Source organism: Ochlerotatus camptorhynchus, unplaced genomic scaffold (assembly GCF_037179485.1).
Source record: "Ochlerotatus camptorhynchus isolate MF236.1 unplaced genomic scaffold, CSIRO-AGI_Acam_v1.1 ptg000332l, whole genome shotgun sequence".
NCBI classification, from domain to species: Eukaryota; Metazoa; Arthropoda; class Insecta; order Diptera; family Culicidae; genus Ochlerotatus; species Ochlerotatus camptorhynchus.
In genome coordinates, this window is record NW_027040820.1 from 383,407 (window position 1) to 410,940 (window position 27,534).

The 27,534-nt window shown below is 38.7% G+C and overlaps 1 protein-coding gene across 2 annotated transcripts in view; it reads left to right on the forward strand.

Annotated features, from left to right (window-relative positions):
• Window positions 1–2,244: 2,244 nt before the first annotated feature.
• nsl1 (non-specific lethal 1) overlaps window positions 2,245–27,534 on the forward strand; it is a 70,341-nt gene continuing 45,051 nt past the window's right edge. Inside the window, exons 1-3 of one of the 2 annotated variants that reach the window (XM_065230800.1) lie at window positions 2,245–2,310; window positions 9,056–9,174; window positions 25,501–26,692. The gene's annotated coding sequence lies outside the window, so the exon portion shown is untranslated. Of the gene's footprint in view, window positions 2,311–8,666; window positions 8,986–9,055; window positions 9,175–25,500; window positions 26,693–27,534 lie in introns of those variants that run through there. The other variant, XM_065230799.1, reaches the window with a different exon arrangement.

Below are 27,534 nucleotides of genomic sequence, written 5' to 3' on the forward strand. Positions count from 1 at the left end.
TCATTTTAAAAAAATGCAAAGTATTTTATTCCAGTTTGCCATGTGTCAACAATTCAAGGTTTACTACCTAGTCCTGAAAAAGTTGAGACGATTCGTAGAGCCAAGTCCCCGAATAATGTCACAGATTTGAAGGCATTTTTGGGTTCGATCAACTATTACAGTCGATTAATTCCCAACTTATCCTCCCGCCTTAGTCCGCTTTACTACTTTGCTAAACTTACTTTGCTTTTACTTTACTACTTTGCTAAGAAATACAAAATTCGTCTGGAATGATGATTTCAACAAGGTTGCTATAGCCAAACTTTTTAGAATTTTACGATCCTGACAAACCAATTGTCGTTGTTTCAGATGACTCTGAATATGGTTTAGGTGGAGTTATTGTGCATAGCATCGGTAAAGAATAAAGACCGATTAGTTCTACCTGTTTGATGCGGAGCCGTTCAATTATTTTGCAAGCCAATGGAAAACTGCTTGAAATTTTTCTCAAGTTTAAAACTGTTTGGCTCGATCTCAGTTGATTCCCGCCAATTTTACATGTTTCACCAGAGTACGTTTTACTGCAATTAAAAACTCAGATGAGTCATAAAAACTTTGCTGGTTTGTATACTTTCATCACTGATCCTGCTAGTTTTTGTGTTTGAGCTTAAAATTAGGAATATATTATGAAAAAGTATGGATCATTTTTATGAAATTACAATGCTTGACCCAGACAACCAGAAGTCGTATAACAATGTACAGGCAGTATCGTAAATAACTAAAGTTTAAGTCAACATCGCATATAAGTATGCCATTCATCGCATTATGTTTAAGTTAAATCGTATAGAATGCAAATTTCCGACTTATATGCGATGAATCATTTTTCCATCGTACTGTATCCAAAATTAAATCAGATTACATCGTACGGCTTTTCAAATTGAATTTGTTATTACAGATTAAATCGTATATAATGACAAATCAACTCGATAAAAAAGAAATTAAAATTTGCACGTATATGGCCTCCACTTTTGTAGGTATAGGCCCTTTTTTGCATTCTATACGATTTGTTTGATTGTAAATATGTTTGTATATCACAGAAACAACTTTGGATATACGTGAATTCTGGTTGTCTGGGGATTATGGATAAGAACAGTAACTATATTTGTTACTTCAAATGTTTGGCTCCCGTTTGACAGTTGACACTGGCTCCCTACACGGAAAAAAATACTACCCAAAATTTGAGTTCTTTTTACTATTAAGTAAAAAGAACTCAGCCTCTCACTTGCACTTTTTATTGTTGTCAAAAAAGGAACGAAAGATTCGACCCAACGATATAGTTTAGCCCAATGAGTTACTTTTGAGTAAATTACATATTCTCAAATTTACGTGAATTAAACTTAATGTTGGGTAGAATATACTTAAGAGTAAGTCATTTATTCTGCTGGTGTTAAATCGAAACTACCATATGCGATTTACTCAAATTTGGGTTATTTGGCTAAACCCCGGAATTGAGGGAAAAGTACTTAATTTTGGTTAGCTTTTTATCTCCGTGTAGTGATAATAGTGTGTCCACAGTATCCAAATTAGCTCTATTAGTGGAAATGGCTCTAATGTTGGCCTATGGATCTAACGTTGGGCCCATCGTTGAAAATAAGCTATTTATCAATTTTATCTAGATTGGGACTGTACTAATGGATATTTTTGGTCGTTATTTAAAATTTAGTCGATTTCTGAATTTATGCATGGGCCCAAGTTAGGGGCATTTAGGCCGACATTACATCCATTTCCCCTATTATCTTGTTTTTGGTAACAAAACGCACCGAAAACGACGCAGAAATCGTCGCCATACAAATTCCTATAACGACGATTTCCAAAAAAAAACAGGCAATATCAAATCTCATGTTGTCTGTAGTTGACATGCATAAATGCAGGCAATAAATATGCACGTTACATATAATATAATATAAAATTAATTGTTATTTTCAGATGAAGCGTTCTATTTAATGTAATTAATGGATTTAATGTTCTGCAAGGATATTCTTAAAATGTTGAAATTCCGATTAAGATTTTAAAAAAATCGCCTATCATTTCTAGCATCACTGTGCGATTCATTATTCAAACACTTCGACAGTGACCTGCCTTTCTTCATTGATTACACCGTCGTAGCTCATTTTACAACTCATGAACACCACCTCTGTTTTGAAAGGATCATAAACACCACCAGCAAGCAATGTAGCTACGGAAGGTGAAACTGTCACGCTTTAGTTTCGTGTTTTCAATCAACAGAACGAGTCGACCAGCTGAGGACCGATTTTGAGGAAATCAAAAGTGCAGGTATTCATAGAACTAATCTATTTTATAAGTTGAGGTACAACCAGCTTAGTTCAGTATATCGTCAATCGAATTTACCTTGTGGCTACTTTGAATTTATCTCTTCTTTTAAAAGATAAACTGTTAACATAATTCACAAAAAGAGTTACTACATGTGTAGAATCTAAAATATTTGCAATCATCTAATTAAGCGGGATGATGATCTGGAGTATTCAATGATACGTTTCAAGTGGATGCACTTTGATTTTTAACTTGCATAGTCAAACTAGTTTCCATTCCATTAAAATTAAAAGTAATTAATCAAATATCAACATTCAATTCTTGCGTTTATTGACATTAGCCTAGTGAACAATAGTGTCTGGTGATGTCTTCCTTCGGAAGGGAAGTAAATCCATTGCTCCCGGTCCATGTGTGTTGAATGGGTGCGATATCCTACGCAGGTGTAGGTGTGTGGAAGCTGCCTTCCTACCGTCGTTGTCCGTCGGTGATTGGCACTAGATTGCGGAACACAGACCGACGTTATAAAAAAAATAAGAAGAAGAACTAGCAATCACTGGTTCAAATTGTGTTTGCAGTGTTTAAGCAATTAAAATTTCAGCTGATCTAAGCAAGCTCCGTAGCAATATTGCTTTCTAAATATTCAAGACCAACAATTGAAATGGCCTTAACTCCATTTTGTAAACAAACCTTGTAAGGCCATTTTCTCCCGAACCGAAATCCGCAAAGGCAAACCAACATAATGAACAGGTAGGGGAAATTCTCCTCTACCTGATTGTGGTTTAGGTTTGCGAATGAAGGTTTCGGTTCGCGAGAAAATGGCCTTACAAGGTTTGTTTACAAAATAGAGTTAAGGCCATTTCAATTGTTGGTCTTGTATTTGCTTTTTTTGTGACAAGAAGCAATCAAAATAAGTTTCGTTTTCAAGCAAATAATTTTGTTTATGTGAAACTAAGATAAACTGCTTATAAATTGATCTTGATCAAACAACAATATTGGTAATTGTTTTATTCAACGTTATATAATTTTACATTTGTAATTGAAAGATTTCCTGCGATATTGGAAAATTATGTTTGACATCGTGACTCGTGAGAATTCTTTAAGGGTATTGAGGTAAATGCATATTTGTAATCTGCATTAAAAATGGAACCCAAACCCAAAATTTCATTAATTTTGGTACACTGGAACTATTTTAAATATGAACGATTACATTAGCAAAAATCACCTCATTAGCGCCCCTCGGTGTCACTTTGTATGGGAACGAGCTGTCAGTTTGTCAGTTTAGTGTCAAACAGTGAAGTTATTATTTTGCTTTAAATCTTGATTTAAAAATCGAGATGAAAGTGTGTGGGAAAAAAATATCGCTGTGCTCAGAAAACGGAGTTCTTTCAGATGATATATAAAAACCGATATATTTTTCAAAATTAAAGAACCCAATTGACTCTCATATAAACCTTAGTCCAAATCTGATTCGTTTTTTTGTCAATGACAAAGATTCACCTGCCCAACTAACATTTTCAGCTTTATGGGCCAAGCGTTGTGCTGTAAAGTAACTGAGAAAAGCTGCAGATACAGCTACAATCAAAAGTTAGCTAAATAGTTTTGGAGAGCGTTTACCCAGCTTTTTCACAACCATTATTCAATTTGTCAGTCGCATTGAATAACAGCCATCACTAAACGCTAATGTTACTTCTATGCACATATTAATCAACTTTCAACTTGTAGCTGCAAAACAAAGTTAATAAAGTGAATATATTACTCATTTGATTGCTTCTACACAACATTTAAACAACCTGTTCTTACTAAGCTAATAAACTTTGTTAGCGCTTCTTTGAAAGCATGTTTACAGTCAACTAGGTTTATTTTTAGACGTTTTCAGTTTTACAGCTTTTACTCCGCTCTTTTACAAAGCTGAATTAACAAGTCGAGAAAAGAGATTCATGTGCACTATTATAAACCCTTTACTCGGCAATCTTGTTGTAGAAGGGCATATAGATTATTTTACGTCAGCTCAATGTGTTGGCGTAGCTAAGTTGGTAGTGTCGAGGTATGCCAATGCGATCGTCTCAAGTTCGAGTCCAGGTTCCGGTTCAGGGTAATAATTTGGTGGTGTGCTTTATAACTAATTTAGATTAATTTAATTCGCAGCAAAATCAAATTAATAAATTCCTTCAACAAAATATTTAATCAATATTTAACCCGGCTTCAAGATAAAGCTGTGTCGTGATTATTTGAAAATCGAGAAAAGGTTGAATAAGCGCCTTTCAAGTTCACACACAACTAAATCGCAGAATGACAGCTGTATGTATAGAAGCGTAAAAGGATATGCAATAAGAGCTTGTCACAACCGTCCCAACAGCCATAAGTAGCTGACTAAGTTCGCCAGATTTGGTTGTATAAAGGTTGAGTAAAGGTTGCCTCATATCGTAAAACATTTGACTACAGCATGAGGCTGTATAATTGGAAATTGTTGGTTGGTGGTGGTAACTAAAAGTTTAATATCGTGCATTCTGAATCAAATCAGGCATAACATTTGATAACGGCACAAAAGCATTTGTAAACAAACTTTCTAATGCCCTTTACACGCGAACCAAAGTACGCCCACACAAACCAATATCACTTTCGGAAAGGTGATAGTTGCCCCTATCCGATGATGCAGTTACTTTGCGTGGGCGTACTTTGGTTCGCGTGTAAAGGGCTTCAGAAAGTTTGTTTACAAATGCTTTTGTGCTGTTATCAAATGTTATGCCTGAAATTATCGTTATCTAGGTAGTAGAACATAGATGCTTGAAAACTTTAGATTTATTTTCCTTGGTTAATGTTATTTCGCTTCAAATGTATGGAAAAACAATAAAACTACCATTAGTGCCTACTAATAAATTAAAATATCATCTATCAATTCGTAACAACATATAACCAACAGGTGATAACAGTTTTTGACGTGTGACAAATAGTCACGCATGTTCAAAACAACTCGCAGATAGTGTCTTTCTGAAATTTAAATTTAAAATATTCCCATTAGGAACATATAATCTGGGCTGCATCCACTCACATGGTATAAAATAGCTATTTATGCAACAAGTTGCAAAAAGAAGATTTTTTCAACACGAGTCGTAGTTTATCCAACAAGGCTTGCCAAGCCGGATAATCACGACCAGTGTGTCAATATCGAATTTTGCATCGAGTTGCACTTGATGCTGAAAAGTAGTACTTTTCGACACTGTTATTTTAGTTATGAAAAGTATGCCACTATGTCATTCAAAACAGTGTCGAAAAGTGACACTTTTTAGTAAAGTATGTTAGAAAATCATTTTCGGAATGATGAAACCGTTAGATGATATAATGATATTTTGTACTTGTAAGTTAAAAGAAGGTGTTGTAAAGAGTAAGTTTGACTCATAAACCTGTTAATTTTGCTTTCAGTGTGTCACAATCAGCTATTTTTTTTATTTGAAAGCAATATTTACAGGTTTTATGTGTCAAATACATAATTTACAACCGCTTCTTGTACCGCACAAGCACTAATTATCATTATCTAATGATTTCATTAATCTTTTGAGATTTACCGATGTAAACAGATTTTTTATATTTAAACATATTAGTATCCACAACAGAGTACAATACAACCAAGTCAAGAGTCGTGATCAACATTTCTGCCAAATCAGCAACCAGCTTGAGAAGCATACGAAAATAAAGGTGATTGAATTTCTAGTTGATTACAATGCTCTCAAATATGATCTAGTAAGAATAAGAAATCATCGGCAAAAATCGAATGAGAATGATTTTGACAGTTCATTTGGCTCACAACACTCTCCGCTCATATCTTCCCCTGAGGATTTCTAGCCGGCGCCGGTGGTTTACTAGTAAGCGTGACTGCATTTTCACCCCAATGGGTCTGGGTTAAATCCCAGCCGAGGTCGGTGGGATTTTTCTGTGGTATACCAATTTCTGGTCACGTCTTCCTTCGGAAGGGAAGTAAAGCCGTTGGTCCTGACCCATGTGTGTTGAATGGGTGCTATATCCTACACAGGTGTGGAAGCTGCCTTCCTGCACATTCGATTGCCGTCAATGGATGGCAATCGATGTCCGTCGGTGATTGATACTAGATTGCGGAACAGAGACCGACGTTCAATAAAGAAAAGAAGAAGAAGGAGATTTCTAGTTGAAACTCGCTGGACGAACTACTACTTAAAGAGAGGTGAATCTTTGCTATGGAAGTGCGAATCAACCCAGTACCCTGTAACATATTCCATATGAGGAAGATCAACCGTCACTAGAAATCGATCGCTCCTCATCATCAACACACTTGACCTATTATGGTATCCAAAAAACGATGATTTTGAATTCAAATTTCCTAATCTTCCAAAACCGCAATCTCAAGCTCATTGTTCTGTCATAGATTAAACTACTTTTCCTCCATTTAGACTTTATCTGTTTACCCACGTAACCACCAAACCTGTTAATAGTCCTATAAGGGCTCTTTTTGCAATATGAAGCTGATATACGGCAATACATTTTTATATTAGCCTGATATCAGTCTATATATCAGCATTATTTGCTCTTTCTGCATTAGTGGACTTGGTGGCTACTTAGGTTGGGTAGTAGCGCCAACAAGTTTGTTCACTGGGCTTTTTTCTAGAGCAACTGAGCTAGACTCCAAGAGGGCCACACTCTTGGTAGCTGGCTAGCGCTATCACGAGGCACTTTGACCAGTCGCTTTCCGATTCGGTTGCCTGCTGACCATCATAATCCATTCATCTCGTCAGGATCAATGGATTATCGCCCTACCACTTAGATGATCTTTACATGGTCCTCGCTCAGACGGAAAGCATCACGAATTCACGACCATTAACTGCACTTTCCAATCATCCTGGATTTTTCTCCGTGCTGAATCTTGCACAATTTCTGCGAACCAGTCTTTTGGCTTTCCGAACCAAACCAGTCAAGCATTCTGATTAATCGCCAATCACACTTACAGGCGTATTTAGAATTTAGAATAGCGAACATGGACAACAGCTTTTAGTAAAATTCAGGAACTTTTTGTTTGTACAATGTTATTGTGGAATTTTGCACGAAAAGTTAAAAAATGTTATAAGTGTCCAACTTGAAAATACACAGAAGCTAGCATCTTATAGTACGTTCAGACTAAAGAGTTATAACATGTTATAGCGCTATCTTGATTGTGGTTTCTGTGTTGCAATTATTTGACAACCGTTACAACATGTTATAACTCTCCAGATGGTACACCGTTTTAAGCTTTTTAATTAAAAATGTTCAACAAGAAGGTAATTTTTTTTTTTGTTAATAATCACTCTTTTTGATTTTTTACCTAAACTTATTGGAATGTTTTTAACATGTATTCTTTTCCTGACAAGGAATTATTTTTTCCTACAACTTTGTCTCAGACGTCATTTCTATTGGAAGTAACGTTTTCGAGTAATGAAAAAATCAAACACGTTATTTTGAATTTTTTGCATGATTCAAAATGGCTGAAATTTAGCTCAAATGTGAATTGTTGACCATAACAAACAATTATGCAAAGTGTCAAGTCAAGTCCCCTAGATGGCACAACAAAAGAACCAACCCAGCTCGACCGGAAAAGAACATCTGTCTTTCAAGAGTATGAAGCGAGTAAAACCCAACTAATTATATTCTTTTTATTGATTTCTTTATTTATGGGGTGTTTACACATATGCTATTTCACTAGCGCTAATGAGCTAGCAACTAGCAAAAAAGCTCACTAGTATAATGTAAACAGGGCATCAGCGTCTACCAGCATGAAATTTTAGGAGTAACTGAAATTCGTGCTAGTTGGCGAGTACACTAGCGCGAGTAAATCCGCACAGATGTAAACACCCCATTAACATCGGTCTCTGTTCCGCAATCGAGTGCCAATCACCGGCGGACCCGGTGGACATCGATTGCCATCAATTGGCGGTAATCGAATGGCCAGGGGATCCAAGGCGGTTTCCATACTTGATAGATATCGCACCCATCAACAGCACATGGGCCGGAGATTTTTTCGACTCAGAAAAATCTCAACGACCTAGGCTGATATTGAACCAGACACACTGGGGTGAGAAGAAAGTAGCCACGCTTACCACTACACCACCGGCATATTTAAAGAACTGCCTAAAATTGCAACAAACAGGCATCACTGCCGGCAGGCGGAAAAAAAGACTCAATCTCGAGAGAGTCAAAGTCAAACCATATGCAATCAGACCCCACGCAGACGGTGTAATCATTTTTGAAAACACTGAACTTCACTCTCGCACCGATATATTTATCGCAAAGAGCCAGCAAAAGTGACATTCATCGGTGAAGTTCATCCAATCAGTCACGAAACAGTTTCCATCCGCGTACGTCGTCGTCTGTCGATCCTTGAACGAAGGGAACCAAATAACTTTCACCTGCTTTTCCCTCTTGTGTGATAAGTCGTCGGTCAGTTTGGTGGTTTCAAAATTGGAAATCGAAAGCTATTTTGTTGGTCTAGCCGTGATTGAATAATCGTTCAATTGTTATTGTAGAGAAATAAGATACCCAAATGGCTTTGTAGTTATTTGTGACCAAGTGACTGATGGGCAGTTTGACAGGTCAATGTTTTGGTAGTGTTTAAGTAGTGCTTGGTTTATTAACGAATTAATCCCATAATTTGACATCAAATGTACGCGAAAGTGTATTGTAATTGTTATTTTCTTTGTTGCAAATCCGAAGACACACTTTATCATTAAAAAGATTATCTTTTTTCCAGATAAACGTGACGCGATGGCTCGACGTACCATGACCTTTTTCCAGCTATATGCACATTCGAATTTTGTTCAAAAGAGCAAATCCAGGTGGAAATTTGATTCAAGAGTCGTCTAGTTGATGGTAAGTTTATTAAACAGTAAGATATTGTTGATTAGTTACCATTTTATTTTTGTTCCTCATACATTCATGATATTTTCATATTTTATGTAAATCTGTTCTTAACTGCATTTAGATTGGTTTTTGGCACTTAGATTGTATACTGCCTCAATATTGAGTTGACTTTAAACAGAAATATGAATCAAAACGCATACGGAAGCATGCAAATTTGGATCATTAATCCTACATTGGTATCGATATTTTCATACTTTTTTTTGTACAATGCTAACTCATTTTACCACTGGAAACAGAATAACACTCGAAATAAAACAATGTAAATTTAGCTTTTACATAAAAAAAACTTCAATTTGTTAATTTAATAATGGGATCGATCATTATCTCCCATTCAAGATCAGCTTTGATATTGACCTCATTTTGACAGGTTCGGTTGGCCAATCGTTCATGTGGTGACGTTATCTGTCAAAAATTCCCCGAAACAGTTCTATCCAACGCAGAAAGTTACAAAATGTTTAGATTTAGAAGCATGTATTTGAAATTGAATTGCATTTTCTCAATTTGTTGAAATCAGCTATCACCAGAATCAAACTGTCAGTAGCAAAACTGCCAGTAGATTTTGTTTTTGTTGCCACTTGTGTTTGATGCATTTTGCTCCCTATGGCCATTGGGAGTTCATTTGGTCTGTTGATTCACCGCATTCAGTCGATCAGCTGTGCAGCTAGACCGGTGTGGTGCGGCGTAATTACTTTCAGGGTGATACTGAACGATGGTGAAGAATCAAAACAAAGGAAGTGTTGCCATGGTGGCAAGAAAGTATAAGTTTTGTGTACCAAACAAAAAAAAAAGATTTTTAAACTACCCAAGTAACCATCAAGCCCAATAATGCGAAAAGTGCTATATAATGCTGATATAAGGCCGAGTTTAAAGCAATAAATCAGCCTTATATTACACTTTTCGCATTAGTGGGCTTGGGATCAGCCGGTCACGGTAGTCGAAACATTTTCTGTGATAATCGACTGTCTTTGCCTCCGACACTTGTATCATACACGAAACGAAAATTAATTACTTTATTCATGTGTTACACTTATACATTTCTGCCAAAACATCAGCTTTATACATTACATATGACAAACCACATACGTTCTATAAGAACGCATAGACGGTATGTGTGACCATTTATACATTTTATTTGACACATAATCTTCATTAAATTTTTGCAAAGCGTCTGCTTATTAGTTGACTTATGCGTTTTATGAATAATCAGCAATGGAAATTTGCCAAAAGGTATAAGGAGATTTATATCCGTGTAGTACCAAACTAAAATGTCATATGACAGGCTCTGTCATACGACACTGTCGCCGAAGACCGTCATGAATGTATGTATTTTAGTTTTTCTTATAAGAAGACCTGCTGATGTTGTGCTTGTGTGAATTCTGAAAATAGCAGGCAATGATGTCCTAGTTATAACTTTTCTGATCAGAAATGGTTTAATTTACATCAAATTGAAAATTTAGAATGTAATCAAACATGTGATATGAAAGTTATTTGATAATTTTCTTTTTGCTCGAATGTTATTCTACCGTTTCTGTTGTGTGAGAGAAACGACGGTAGAGCATGAGTTTACTAATACAAACACAGTTTGTCGCGCATGACAACGAAGCCAGTGTAGTAAAAAACGTCAACCGTTTCAATCCCTGCTTGTGATTCCCTGATTGTATGGCGTTTTGGGCGCTTGATAATGACTTCTTTCGTCAAACTATGTCGCAGGGGGGCCACTCAACCGGGAAAATCTCGATTCTAGATGCTCAACAAATCTCACACTAACGAATCCATCTTCGAAAAATCTTCTTTCATTTCTCGCATCTACTTGCATCGCACATCATCTTTTTACATGAAATCTTCAGAATCGTCATCAATCTTCTTTCTATCTATTCAGCGTGCGCGCAGCTAACCACAACAAAATACAATTTTTCCTGCATCGTAGATAGACTCGCCCCCTCGGAATTAACCGGGAATCGAAAAGAACTGGGAAAAGCCGGAAAATAACCGCTTTTTCAATATATTTTTGAATATATTTTGACCGAATTCTGTTAACTTCGGCGCCTCATCTTTTTTTCGAAGGCTTTCTGTTTTGAAGAGTTTTCGTAGGCCCTGATCTTCTTCTTTCTTCTTTCCTTTATTTAACGTCGGTCTTTGTTCCGCAATCTATTGCCAATCACCGGTGGACATCGATTGCCATCCATTGACGGCAATCGAATGTGCAGGAAGGCAGCTTCCACACCTGCGTAGGCCCTGATATTAATTTTTTTTTGCAAACATGACATTTTAACAACTGTGGAAGTTTCAAAATTTTGAAAGCTATTTTCCAAATCCTGAATCTTGAAATTCTGTTCCTGAGGCCTTAACATTTTTACGATGTTTGAATTATCTATGTAGATTAGCGGTTTTCAAACTTTCGTCGATTGCGACCCACAAAAATTCATCAACTGTCTGACTAATTGACTGAATTCCACAAAACAGCTTTTAAAACTTCAAAATTGCTTTAAAAAGCTGTAATAGCATCGACAGAATTGTGCCAAAATGCCAATTCAGTCCAAAACTTACCATAAAAAGCTTGAATGATCACAAAATGATAAAATAGTATCACAAATAATGTATAGTTTGCATCTCAAAACGATTAAATGCTATTAAAATCTTAAATATGAGTTACCTTGCAGTACTAAAATGATTTAAAAACGACAAAATTACCTTTAAAATGACAATTTAAATGTCTCAACCGACCATAGAAACGCAAACAACTGCTCTAAACCGCACAAATGGCCTAGAGATACTTGAAAATCGTTTTTTAAACATGGTCTTTATACTATCTAAAATTGTTTAAATACACCAAAATCGGCAAAGCAACCTAGAAATGCAAATAAAAAGCTTATAAACCGCTAAAATAATTTAAAACTAGCAAAACGATCTGCAAACACCCTTACCTTGCTGGAATTGAATGTTAAAATAGCCCTTAGCGTTAGCGTTGTTATGATATACTTCGTAGATTGGATACTAGCGACACTCACGTTTCTTCTGAAATTCTCAGTTAGACTACTTTCAGGAATAATGCTGGGGAGTAAACATTGGTTCCAATCTAAACAAGAGTAACAGAAGCATGACTGTCGCTATTCCCGGCCACGCCCATCTTTACCATAACTAGGGATAGGGAAGGAAATGTTGATGTAGTACTTACTTAACGAGAGGCCACCGACTTAGCGACACTCTCATAAGTGCTACGGAGTTGGAGGGTTGGGTAGGGTATTCGGTTAGGATTCACCTCAAGTTGGCGATGCAACCAAAAGTATGTATTGTTTATTTGTTGTTTATTTAATCTCTCGATAGCCGGCTATCGAAAGAACATATTCATTTTGTTTAGTGATCATGAATTTTAAGAGTCATGACGGAGAGCTTGGGACTAAACCCATGATTTTCTGCTCAGTAAGCAAAATCGATCCCTCCAGGGTCATCGAGCACCTCATAATCCACAGCGCTTCGCGTCAAAGTACGAATATATGGATTATATTATTGAATAACTATTATTTACGATAATTACATGAAAGAAATAAAATATAAACTACAAACAAAACGTGACTACTAAAATCTCAAAAAGATATTCTCACAAATATATTTAACGCAACCAGGAATTTTAAAACCATTAGACGCTATAATGATACTCTGCACATGTTAGACAAAAGAAGAGGCCAAAAAGCAAGCGTCCGACACAAAACCCGCCAAATCCACTTGCAGTCACAATCAACGATTCTACGAATCGCGAGCGCTCACGAATCATAAAACCGCCGACTGCGGCACTCTGAAATCGAAATTGACAGGCTCTATGCGTCAAACACCCGCCCTCCAACCTCCTCCCGCATCCAACATCACAAATCTCCATTACAACATCTAACGAATTCAAAACTCCGAAAATCACTCATCTATAGCAAGTGAGTGGAAGCAACCCTGCATGCAATCATTCTTCATGATACACTTTTTCTGCCTATCTTTCTATTGGGCCTGCGGACATGCGTTAGCTTCGAAACTTCTAACCAAAATGGGAAAATTTTCAGATCACAAAAAAAAAACTTGGAAAAAAAAACTTTCAAAGATAATTACAAGTAAAATAAATATTGATTATTTAACGCAAAAACGAGCAAGTAATATTAAATCTCTTGTATCATATGCTAATGCTAATTGACTGTAACACAAATAATATGCTTAAATAAAATAAAATATTAATAAAATGATATGCAAAATTTACTAGAAGATCATTACTTTATTGGTGAGATGTTTTTAATAAGCCCTCCCAATTCCTCTGTATACAGAACAAATCTGATACTATAATCAGAATTGCTCAGTCTGCATGAAGCAGCCGATTTCATCAAGGAAGTTCTATTAACAACCAAGAATTAATCGTTTGAGGCATACTGAAGCATTAAGAAGGTGATATGTGTTACTATAGGAAATCATCATCGTTGCAAATATAAAGAAATTAAACATAACCCTTTGCTTCAGTACCGTCAACCTCCATGTCCATGTCAGCCTCAGCGTGCTCAACAAAAACTCTTCAGACCCACCATGATCACAGATAAAGGGAACTTTAAACTACAAAAAAATCACTGAAGACATCAAACGTCTAAAACCAGAAACAAAAGCACTTGGATGACTATCTTGACGTTCCCACTCGATCTCAACATGTGAAAATTGTGCGCTCGACAAATAACAGCATGAACGAACGGCGCCGGTGGTGTAGTGGTAAGCGTGATTACCTCTCACCCCAGCAGGCCTGGGTTCAATCCCAGTCGGCGCCGCTGGGATGTTCTGAGGCATAACATCTCTGATCACGCCTTCCTTCGGATGGGAAGTAAAGCCGTTGGTCCCCGGTTCATGAGTTGATGGCTCGATAGGTAGGGTCCAGGTGTGGGAGCTGTCTTCCTGGCACGTCGGTAGCATTGGTGCTCAGCACGGAAAACAAGATCGACGGAAAAAACAAACCAAAAGGAAAAAATAACAGCATGAACGGGGCTCTTCGAAAAGATGGCCAAGACAAAATTGTAGAAAACTGATAGATGGTATCGAAACAAGTGAAAAAATAAACAGGAACTAACTCACCAAATGAACGATGGTTTGCACGTGAAGCCAATACTTCTAGATAGAGCTGGAATTAGGGCGTAACAGCTTCTGTAAACAATGACAATACCTTTCGACCAATGACAGTAATTACAATTACAATTACAATTACTGTTGTAATGTGCAATGTGTAAAATTTTTGCAATTTCAATGCTCATTCTTTGTATTTAGTGGTACATTTTTACATAAAATATGGATCATATTGATATTTTTTAAGGATCATTCACACTGTTCAAGAGATTTCCTGCGGTGTTTTATGGATCATTTGGATGTTTTTTAATGAACGTTTTTCAATATTTTATGGATCGTTTTATCAATTCTAAAGGTGCATACTTAGGGCTGCCGGATAAATTATCATAATTTTGAGAAATCTAAATCTAATCTGGTTAAGGTGTCATAGGGTAGAGCGCTACTTCGTTGTAATCGCCCATTTCCGTTCTATCGATCAGAAAAGATCAATAATATCAATGATTTCACCGTGCACAAATCAATAATAGGTTTGTTCCGATGCGTTAGCTCATTAGCTACAACATGAATCCTATTAGAGCGCATTGTATGAATATTTACGCTCATTGTTCTCAAAACAAAAGAAGCGCTCCTAGCGAATCCCGTTTTTCTACGTTTATCCGTAGGACGAAGAAAATCTAATGGCGTTTCAATGCGTTTGGACGGAATTGAAACTCGTAGAACGAATTTAGAATCAAGAAGCAGTATTAGATTTTAAACAATATCTCCATTCCTCGCCGATAGCTTGAAGTAGCCGGACGTAGTTTGTTCGTGTCTCCGTTGCGGGTATTGGTTTCGTAGCCGGTGGAGTTTTTTTCCCACCATAGTGATTTTTTATATCGCGCGTTTTTCCTACCGTGGACGAAGTTCAGTGCCCAAGGCAACCGCAGTCAGCAGAGGAAGTAGCCACCTTTAGCGACGCTATAGGTGGACTATCATCTCACCGTCATCATCTCATCACCACTCCAAAGCAGCAAGCAACAAAAACAAAGGAGCAAACGGAGTGGCTGCACCAGCTCACACAGCCGGCACCGGCCGGTGTTAATGTTAAGTATACAATAGTCTTCTCTAGCCCATTGCCGCGCTTTTGTTATTCAATTTTGCGCGTGGCTTTGCCCTCTCTTCTGTTAGGGTTGTGAGGGCTATAGTGGTGCAACTTCTTGCAACTAATAAAAAGTTTTTTTTTTTTTTTTTTTTGATAATTTTTTTATTGTTTTATTTGGTTGTTCATACACTGGGCAACAAAATATTAACAACTAGTAGTTAAGTAGATTAATTGGTGAAGGTTTTTTTAAGTTTTTTTTTCCTTTTTAAGCGGTTGTGCACCGCTTTTGCGCAACACTTATGGCGTCTTCGGATACCTACGTTGCGCGAACTAGATACTATCAACCGTCTTCGAAAGGACCATGGGTTGTCTTTTTTCGGCCTAAAAATAAACCCTTGAAAACTCTCGACATTTCGAGAGATTTGCTGCGTAAGTATCCGGGAATCTTGGTACATAAAGAGAGATTTAATAAACTGCGTGTAGAAGCACCGACTTATGATGTGGCAAATAAAATTGCTGAACACGAGCTGTTTAGTGTTGAGTAAAACATCTACATCCCTTCTCGAGATGTGGAGATAGAAGGTGTGGTCTCCGACGCGAGTCTGAGTGTCGAGGACTTAAAACGAGCATCGGGTTGCTTCAAAAACTCGAAAATCGGAGAGCAGGTACAGATTCTGGATGTCAGGCAACTGCATTCAGTATCTTTGCAAGATGGCAAGAAAGTTTATCAGCATTCAGACTCGTTTCGGGTGACTTTCGCTGGTTCAGTTCTCCCAAACTTTGTTAAAGTTGATGGTGCTTTTTTTCCGGTGCGGTTGTTTGTACAGAGGGTATATAATTGTACCAACTGCAAAAGGCTGGGACACTCGGCCAGCCATTGCGGCAACAAAACTCGTTGTGGCAAATGTGGTGAAAACCACAAAGAGGATTCTTGCCACAAAGAATCAGTAAAATGCGCATATTGTGGCGAGAATCCTCACCCCTTGCAGGAGTGCCCGATGTACAAACAGCACTCCGATAAAGTGCAGCGTTCAATCTCTGGACGCTCCAAGCAGTCATATGCACAAATGGTGAAGGCTGCATCAGCCGTCCTAGATGAAAATCAATTTGCGATTTTGTCAGCTGAAGAATCTGACTCTGACTCATCCGATGAGGGTGACTCTACGGTGATACACGCACCTTTGAAAACGAACGGATCCTCAAAACGAAAATGCTCCTCCCCGAAAGTGCGCCGTAAGAAAACTTAAGTCACTCCCAGAGGATTGCGAAATTCCCAGGGTAATGGGGATGAAAAAATTAAATCGAAGGCTCCTACTGCTCCACTTCCTGGCTGCAGAAAGGATTTTCCGCCATTACCCAACAAAGATAAGAAAAATAAAAAAAGTTGCTCCTCAAACTTCTCAAAAGAAATCCAAGTCCGAAAGAGGTTTGCTAGCTTTTTCGGACATTGTGGAATTCATATTAAATATGTTCAACATACAAGACCCTCTTGGAAGCTTAGTTTCTGCCTTGCTTCCAACACTAGAATCATATCTTAAGCAATTGACTGTTTCATGGCCCCTCCTTGCATCAATCATATCTTTCGATGGATAATTCGTCGAACGAGGTTGAAGATATGATCACTGTGCTACAGTGGAACTGCCGTAGTCTAGTGCCTAAACTAGACTCGTTCAAATTTTTACTTCAGAATTCTGATTGTGATATATTTGCTCTCTGTGAAACATGGCTTTCTTCCGATAAAGAACTCAACTTCCACGATTTTAACATTATACGCCTGGATAGAAACGATTGTTATGGAGGAGTACTTTTAGGGGTCAAAAAGTGCTACCCTTTCTACAAAATTTTCCTTCCTGCTCTATCAGGCGTCGAAATCGTCGCTTGCCAAATAAATGTGAAGAACAAATACCTTTGCATAGCTTCAGTTTATGTTCCACCAAGAACCTCCATTAGCCGTAGTCAACTCTGGAATCTTGTTTCGATTCTTCCATCTCCAGTATTAATTCTGGGTGATATGAACTCCCATGGTACTGGGTGGGGCGATCTATATAACGACAATAGAGCGGCTATTTTTTACGATTTATGCGATGATTTCAACTTGACTATTTTAAACACTGGTGAAGCGACACGTATAGCAAAACCTCCGGCTAGAGAAAGCCGACTCGACCTATCTTTGTGCCCAAGATCGCTATCATTGGATTGTCTGTGGAAGGTTATCAATGATCCCCATGGTAGTGATCATTTGCCAATCATCATTTCAATTAAGTGTGCCCCTCACTCTGTAGAACCATCTTGAGTTCCATTTGATCTTACAAGGAACATAGATTGGCATAAATATGCAACGGCGGTGACAATCGGTGCCGAATCAATAGATACGCTTCCACCATTGGAAGAATATCGATTCCTCGCCGATTTGATTTACAAAAGCTCACTGGAAGCACAAAAAAGAAAAGTTCCAAGTGCGCCCTTCAAAAGGAGACCAGCCACACCTGGATGGGACGAAGAATGCACAAAATTGTATGTAGAAAAATCTGATGCTTTCAAAGCTTTTCGTAGACACAAAACTTCCACATATTTCGAGGAATATTCAAAGCTTGAGACAAAGCTGAAACAATTAGTCAAAGAAAAGAAACGCGGTTATTGGTGCAATTTCGTCGAGGGACTCTCACGAGAAACCTCAATGAACACTTTATGGAGGGTGGCTCGGAACATGCGTAACCGCTCATCTTCTAATGAGAGTGAAGAATACTCCAACCGATGGATATTCGATTTCGCTAAAAAGGTCTGTCCGGACTCAGTTCCAGCACAACACATTCTTCGAGAAGCGTCTCCGAGCGGCAGCTCACTGGATAGACCATTCACAATGCTGGAATTCTCTATGGCTCTTCTTTCATCAAACAACTCCTCACCGGGAAGCGATATGATTAAATTCAATCTTCTAAAAAATCTCCCAGCTATCGCTAAAAGACGCTTGCTAGACTTATTCAATTCCTTACTAGAAAACAACATCATACCGCCTGAATGGAGACAGGTCAAAGTAATAGCCATTCGAAAACCTGACCAGCGTCTGACCATAACTCATACCGTCCGATTGCGATGCTTTCGTGCATTAGGAAATTGTTGGAGAAAATGATCCTTCGGAGACTCGATCACTGGGTCACAATCTCGATTTATGAGAATCTACCACCACTACATATCGTCAGATATGTGTCTTCCTTGTTACACTCCAGACCGTGCTCACTTCACCAATCGCAGTTCCTCAATTGAATATGATCTGACCATGAAACAAGCAACTCATGGGATTCCCGATCAACTTCGACCTATTATTATCCCGCGTATTTTTACTGAAAAGTACCAACACATCAATTGCGTGAACAGATATTTTACAGACGGGTCTCGTCTCAGTGGATCCACTGGCTTCGGTGTCTTCAATGAAAACTCTAGCGCCTTCCGCAAACTGCAGTAACCTTGTTCCATTTTTGTTGCTGAGCTGGCAGCAATCAACTTCGCATTGGGGATGATTTCCAACATGCCCGCAGACCATTACTTCATCTTCTCAGATAGTCTCAGTTCGATTGAGGCTATTCGGTCGATGAAACAAGGTACACAGCAAAAAAATAATTTTGATATCACATCAAAGTGGATGCACTACAATCATGTCGAAAATTTCATGTAATTTTTATGACCACATAAATAAACAAATGCAGTAAAAGCAGCGTAATGTCAGTTCATGCATTGTATTAATGATAATTTTGTCCTTTTTAGCAAGTAATATTACACCATATTTTCGACATGATTGTAGTGCATCCACTTTGACGTGATATCAAAATTATTTTTTTGCTGTGTAGGCACTCATCTTATTTCCTTTCAAAGGTAAGGGAGCAGATGAGTGTGCTGGTCGAAAGATCATATATGATTACCTTTGTATGGGTCCCCTCACATTGCTCAATCCCAGGCAATGAGAAGGCGAACTCTCTCGCAAAGGTGGGCGCGCAGGAAGGCGAATTTTATGACAGGCAAATTTCACACGATGAATTTTACCATTTAGTGCGTCAGAGTACCCTTTCGAGTTGGCAAACCGATTGGGACAACGGAAATCTTGGACGGTGGTTACATTCAATTATTCCTAATGTTTCTTCGAGAGCGTGGTTTAAAGTCTTGGGCTTAAGTCGTGACTTTATTCGCGTGATGAGTAGACTTATGTCCAACCACTACTCGCTAGATGCGCATCTCAATAGAATAAACCTCGTGGACAGCAACATATGTCGGTGTGGAAACGGTTACGACGACATCGATCACGCAGTTTGGCAATGTACGGATAATGACGCCGCCAGAGAGCGACTTTTGAATACACTCGAGGCCCAAGGAAGACAACCCTATATCCCTATCAGAGACGTGTTGGGTACCCGCGATCTCTGTTATATGCAGTCGATTTATGTGTTTCTGCAAATGTCTGGTATAAGAATTTAATTCGTTTGTCTTTTGTATCTCTTTATTAGTTTTTGTTTGTCTTGTCCCCCGTCTCGATGAGCCTCATCGTCGCCCACTGGTCACCATAGCCGGTCGAACTCCAGACGAATCTAGAACCACACTACCGTTCACACTGGCGACAACGCTCTGATGAGGCAACGATACCCTACTCCCAAGCTCCTCCCCTTTTCCTATCCTTCGACAATGTACCCCTCTAACCTCGAGTAAGCCGCGAGTATCCGGCCCAACTCCTACTAGACATAGAATTAAGTGAATTTTGTTACAAACAAAGAACAATGAATTATCGGCTCCGTAAAGCTAACGCGATTGAGCCTTACAAATAAACGAACTAGATAAAAAAAACAATATCTCAACAATGTGTGACTCTTTATCAAATCTAACGGTACGTATGGAAAGGTGAATAAATTTAGAAGTCATCTTTGACAGAAATATTCCATTTTTAATTAAAATTCGTTCAGAAATGAGAGGTAAAGTGCGCGTTGTGCTTAGTAGGACGGAAATTAGATCAAAAACCCTACTTACTTATCTAAAAGATAAATTGTCCAGCTCAAACCTTTGTAGGGCTAAGAGGTGGGACCATCATCATCATCATTTAATACACGTTAATATATGTTAAGCCATTCGTGACTTGTCCGGGGATGAGATTTGAACTTGTGATCTTTAGTGTGATATTTACTTTCAGGATTCTCCTAAATAATTTTATGATTCTCTCAGGTATTTTCTATAAAGTTTATTTATAACAGATCCAGAACTCTAGACTACTCTAAACATTTAGTCAACAGTTATCATCGTTTTCTTTATAATTTCTCGCGATAATTTGCTTTAATTTCTCTCCATAGTTTTTCTTAAAATTGTCTTGAAATATTCCTTAGAAATATTTTAGTATGCGCTTCAGAATTTAAAAAGTTTTCTTTAAAAATTTCCATGGATTTCACCCCCAAATTTCAGATAATGTGCACATAATTGAGGCTTTTGAAAATATTTCAAATTTTGATCTTCAAAAATTATCTAAATTTTCAATCTTAAATTCTGTTTTGTTTAACTGAGGTGATTTTCCGGAGTTTTGTCGCTTATCACGAGTTTCGAGTTTTGTCACTAGACGTTTGCTAAGTTTCAGTTAAAATCTACTTTTTTTTCAATTTGTTAGGCTCAAATGTGCAAAAGTACTCCATATGGAGCCGATAATAATTGAATTTTTTAAGTAGTTAACTCAAATATTAGTTAAGAGGAACATTGTTATGAGTTCTTGAGCTTTTAAGGTGACTTGAGTTTAGCTTCCGCTTTCATCTGTGCCCTCAACTCCCTTGCTTTTTTCAATTGTTTTTCCTTCAGCAGTGTCCACCGCTTAGCCTCCTTTTCGTCTTTCATTTGCTCGTTTTCGGTATAGTCCACTATCCCGAATTTGTAGTAGTAATATACGCATCGGTTTTGCACTTGAAAACAGGCTGCTGCTGTTTCTCAGCAGCGCTTGCTTCCTCTCCGTTATTAAATAAGAAACTTAATATTGTTGACTGCTCTCCAACACTCGTTGCATATTGATCTCAGAAACTGTTACCGAAATCGGCAAACATGATTTTAAGTTCTCGTCTGACAATGATGAAAGAGAATAGAACAACCCGCTGGTCGGATGCAAGTCTTTTTAAACTCGTTGCGGGCAACAAAAAATTAAAGGGTTGTGTCCTAGACACGACCGCAGTATGACGTAGAACCACACAAAATTGATGTTTTTCATGCATTTTTGACTATTATACTTTATTATAAAATTTTCAAGTATTTCAATGTTTCGGTTATAGTTGACTCAAAACAATTTACACATTTGATGGTGGGGGGGTAGGAGTTTCTTTTGTGCAAAATATGTGAAATAGGATGGACTTTGGATGTTATTATAATTGCATATATAGAGGCACCAGATATGTTTTACCGTCAGTTGTGTGTAATTCACCAACTGAATTCATCAAACATGTCTTTCAAGCAATGTTCAAATTTGAAAGTTTCGGTGAGGGAAGAAATTAAGGGAAAAACTTGGTTTTACTAATGATAGTGGTTTGTTTAAAATTTATTTCCCGGAAAATAGGGATCGTCAAAGTCTGTCTCGTTTTCGGGTTATTGTTGAGGGGGGGGGGGGGTTAGGAGAGGTATTTGAGGGGTGGGGGTTAGGAGAGGTATTTGAGGGGTGGGGGGGAGGGGTAGGAGTGGTATATGAGTGGTGGGGTGGTAGGAGAGGTTGATGGTGGGGGGGGGTGAGAGATTGTTGAGGGAGGGGCGAGAGGTTTTTGAGGGGGGGGGGGGCGAGGGATTGTTATGAAGGGAGGAGGGGGTACATGTATTGCTTTTCCTTATTGTGGTCACGTCGTGATCCACCTTAAGCCGCTGATTTAGACCAGCTTACTGCTACTAGGACCAAGTGCCACGCCGTCCGAAGCGACAATGAGCAAAAGCATGACAGCAGCGCTGTTTTATATCTTTTCAGGTTCAGAACCTGATAGGATTTCCCGCAGTTTTTTATGAATGGGGCGGAGCAAAAAATTTTTTTGTGCAGAATATGTAATAAAGGATGGACTTTGTATGTTAATATAATTGCATATATAGAGGTACCAGATATGTTTTACAGTCAGTTGTTGGTAATTCATCGAGTGTATGTCTCCTATTAAGCAATATTTTTTTTTTGAAAATGTTGGCTCTGCATGTAAAAAATTAATTGTTTATACATTATTGGGGTTTTGCTTAAAATTTATTTCTCGAAAAAAATGATCGTCATACATAGTCCATGTCTTTTTCGGGTTATTGTTAAGGGGGAGGGGAGGGGGTTGTTAAGCGGGAGGGAGTTCTTCATGCACGTTTTTACAAGTATCATTCATCATTGTGGTGGACACGCCGTGATCCACCTTTAACCGCTAACCTAGTCCTGCTTGATGCAGGACCTAGCGCCACGCCGTCCGAAGCGGTAATGAGCAGTGGTATGAGAGCAGCGCTGATTTATATCTTTTCAGGTTCAAGCAGAATGATGTGCAACCAAGTGGTATTCGTTTATGATGACTGGGTTTGGGAAAAAGGCTTATTTCATGAAATCAGTGATAAAATTATCATTTGTACATTTTCAAAAGTTTAATTACAGAAAAATTGGAAAAATATTTATTTCAACAGGTTTGTAATGTAATATCCTATCGATTGGCGTATTTGGATTTTAATTTCATCTATAAATGACAAAGTTACAAGCGTTCAAAACCTAACACTCCTTCACCACACATATTTTTTGATTTGCACCCCAGTATAGTCAACAAAGACGTAGTTCTACGTCAAAAAGGGGGCAGCGTAGCCACGGGCCGTACGTTGGACAGGCCTGATATAGACGATGGATGCCTGCTGTAGGAAGTTTTCTCTACCAAGAAACGATTTTTGTATCCATGATGGAATGTCCTCGGGAGTGACTGTTCATGGCTATTCAATATGGAAATGTAAACAGGCTAATTTAAAGCATTTGCTAGTCATCTTATTCTTGAATTGTATTTGCCTCTGAGCGCTGTATGTTTTAGAGACAATTTTAAAATAAATATTATCCTTTATTTGGCATATGAATGATAAAATCTAGGGATTTTCACGCATGCTCGCCAACTTGCCTTCTCTTAAAAATTACGCGAATTATTGAGTAATGGTCACTGGATTTTGTAGTGATCTTTAAGTTAATTTTTGGTAGGTTTCATGTGTTTTATTACAATGCATTTTTTCGTCCGGATTCTTTTAAATACGATTTAACTTAATTTGTTGAATTTTTATTTTATTATAATTGGGTTGTTAAACTTCGAAAAATATGTAGATTTTTAAACATCATCTATCTAATAGATCTTCATTTTCTGAGCACAACGATATTTTTATCGATCCTAAAGGGTGTCCACGATGAAATTGCCACACACAAAATTGATTCGCAAAATTCGAGTTTTCATCCGATTGCCATCAAATTTTCAGGGATTGAGAAATAACTATTAAAATTCATTTTACCATTTTACTCGTATTTTATTTACAGTCCATACGCAAATGCCCGCACCTTGGCCTTAACCCCGGCCATAAGATTCTGCACAACCTGTGAATCAACCGTTTTTTGCATGTAAACCCATACTTTCTTCAGTTCCTCGACTGTCTTCACTACCTTAGGTCGTTTAAGAAGGTGCTGCTTCATAATCGCCCAGTACTTCTCGATGGGGCGGAGCTCCGGAGTGTTGGGAGGGTTGAACATTTTCGGCACGAAATTGACCTTATTGTCCGCATACCACTTCAGCACGTCCTTGGAGTAGTGGCATGAGGCCGAATCCGGCCAGAAGATTGTTGGGACGTTGTGGGCCTTCAGGAAAGGAAGCAGCCGCTTCTGGAGGCACTCTTTTATGTATACCTGTCCGTTCATCGTGTCCTGGGTCACGAAAGGTGCACTCCGCTTCCCGCACGTGCAGATGGCTTGCCAAACCAGGAATTTCTTCGCAAATTTGGACATCTTCTGAGTGCGAACATGGTCCGGAACGCTGAACTTATCCTTGGCCGTGAAAAACAGGTTGCCGGGGATCTGTTTGAAGTCGGCCTTCACATATGTTTCGTCGTCCATGATGCAGCATTCAACTTTCGTCAGCATGTTGAGGTACAACTTCCTGGCACGGGTTTTGGCGGACTTGTTCTGCTTCTCGTCGCGATTAGGGGTCTTTTGTACCTTGAACGTTCGAAACCCAGCCTTAGTTTTGGCCTTCTGGACAAAACTTCGGCTTAGGTGCAGCTTCTTAGCCACATCCCTAACGGAGGCGTTCGGATTTCGGTTGAAGGCCCCAACTACGCGGTTGTGATTTTTGGAATACTTTTTCCTTCACTTCTGGGCTTCCGATCGGTGGTCAACCGTTCCTCGAACCGCTTAATCACTCGCGACACCGTGGAATTCGCGATTCCCAACGTTTTAGCGATGGAACGATGCGAGAGATCCTTGTTCTCGTGATGAATGCGCAAGATTTTATCACGCACGAGCTGCTCTTTCGACTCCATTTCCGCGAGTTTTGATCACAGGACTTTAAAACTTGCAGGATGTAAATAATGCACTATGAACTAAATCCACCCAAATTTTCATTAAATTCTACCCAACGGTTAAAAAGTTAGAGCAATTTCATAGTGTGGCAATTTCATCGTGGACACCCTTTAGACATTCATCTCGATTTTAATGTCAAGATTTAAATTTTTGATCATTGGCACTTAATCTGTTCGTTGACAGCTCACTCCCATACAAAGTCCCACCAAGGGACGCAAAGATGGTGATTTTTGGTGATGTTATCGTACTTATTTAAAATAGTTCCAGTGTACCAAAATTGATAAAATTTAGGATTCCGGTTCCATTTTTAATGCGATAACGAATATGTATTTACTTCAATACCCATAAAAAATCCAATTAAGATAAAACAGTTTTTTTTAGTAAGTATCATATGTATCAAACCTATTATTAATTATATTCCCTGTTTCCCTGGATGATGTTAATGTTGATCGCTTTGCCTTTGTTGCTGCTCAATGCTCTAATAATCACTGATTCTGTATAATGGAATAGTTGGTTACTGGTTAATTAAAAACGTTATTTTGATTCTGATTGTTTTCTTTCTACTTATTTCCAGATTCTCCTCCTAGAACGGTAATGATGTAATCAATCATTGCATTCCGTAACGCCAAAACGGCCAATTGTAACGCGCACCAGCGACGCTTCCGTTTTGGCGACGCAGCGCTTCGTCACACACGTCACTTCGCAGCGCCGCTTGGTGTAGCCGATAAAAAAAGCTCTCTCATACAGAAAGCTCGATCTCTCGAACGGACGCGCTCGTGTTGTCTCGGTCGCGTAAACGGTTTTCGAACGGCGTCGCGCGAGGGAGAAGGCAGCAATCCGAGTGCGGCTGACGAAATCGAAACTCAACTCCTGCCTGGCTGCTGGTTGGCTGACTGACCCACACGGTGAGCCAAGAAGCAAAATCGTCATACTCGTGTGAGATCAGTCTATTGGATAGGAGGCAGAAGCAGCGCATTTTTTCGTTTGGTCTCGAGTTCGGAAAATTTTCCTGTTCTGCGACAGGATTTCGACCGTTTCACGTGGATAAATCCGCGGATTAGACCGCGAAGGTGTTAATTTCGGAGTGGAAAACCCGTCGATCGGAAGTGGTACTGCGTAAAATCAAAGTGTGCGCTGGTGAAAAATCTATTTCGAATGCGAAATGCGCTTCCTGCTTGGCTCGGTCTTTTTTCACTGCCTCTCTTGATACATGTGTGAGTAGTGAGCGACGGCAGCGGAGGAGTGAGTTTCTCATGACCGATGAGCAGTGAACGTCGTCAGCTCACGGTTGATTTTTTTTTTCGGTCCGTCCGTCGCTCGATGTAGTGAAAAAAGGGAAAGAAGTTGTAATCTATCGCTTTTCGGAGCCTTCAAGGAGGTGTTGTGCGGAGGGAAGGAAATTTCTGACGAAAGCAGCCACCAGAAGAACCTCTTCGTTTGGAAGTTTTGAAGCTACGGAAGTGAAAAGCCCTTTTCGTGGAGTACAGTGAAAAACGCATTTCCTTGCATAATTTGCCGTGAAATCCCAGTGTGAGTGGTTTGATGCGGTTTTCTTGGGAAGGTGCTTGAGTTGACGGAGTAGAAAAATCGAAATTTTCAACCGTAAAGAAGCGACGGGAAAACGATTTTCGCCGTGTGTGAAAGGAGACGTGTTAGCAGCAGGCATTGAAGGAAAAAAAGACCATCAGATCACAGCCGTTGTTGAAGTTGTATTGGTGTGAGCAGCAGCGGTTCATTCGGCTGTTTTCGTTGGGTGTGCGTGTGTGGTAAGTACAAAAAAAAAACGCCAAAACTTTTTTCTCCGGGTGTCAAAGCTCACCATTCTTGTTGCGGTGGTATTGGTGCAAGTGAGAAGTGACTGGGTGTTTTTTTCTTTTTTCGATTCTCATCACGGAGGACAGCAGACAATTACTGGAAGGATTTTTCATGTTTCCTACACTCCTGTTGCTGAATAATTTACACAAAATGAAATTTAAATTTGATTTCTTTAGTAAGCTAGTTGCTTGATATTGATTTTGCATTAACTTTCAGCAATGAAGTTCATCACATATTTTTTAGTAGGCCACCATCATGATGTAGATTTTATTTGCGTCTCTTGTCTTGTTCTTCGTGTTTTTCTCTTTCGCGCTTCGGTTTGCGCACGAGGGGCGCTTCGATGCTGTCAAAGTAAATTATTAAGTCCAGGGGCTACAATATGGAACCAAGTCCAGGACTGTTACAACAGGTGCGGTGCGGATTTCGCGATCTTCGCGGATTTGAACTTTCGGTCAGGAAATTGTAGAATTCATTGTAACCTTTCCGTCCCGGATTATTATGCTGTCATCAATTTTGTTGTTCATTTGGTTCTCAATTTTTTCCCGGTTCAAACAAAACACCCTGCAAATAATCGTGAATAATGATCTCAATTCCATAAGTCACACCGGATTTACACGGAAATTCCCTGGGATCTGTACAATGTGAGACATCATTTTTTTTTATTTCGAATATGAACAAAACATTTTTTGTTATCAAATCATAAATGAATCGTATATATGCGAGTAATTACCATGTATACCGGATATTCTAGGTTCTCTAGATCGTCCTGGAGTTCAGTTGATTTGTTCTACTA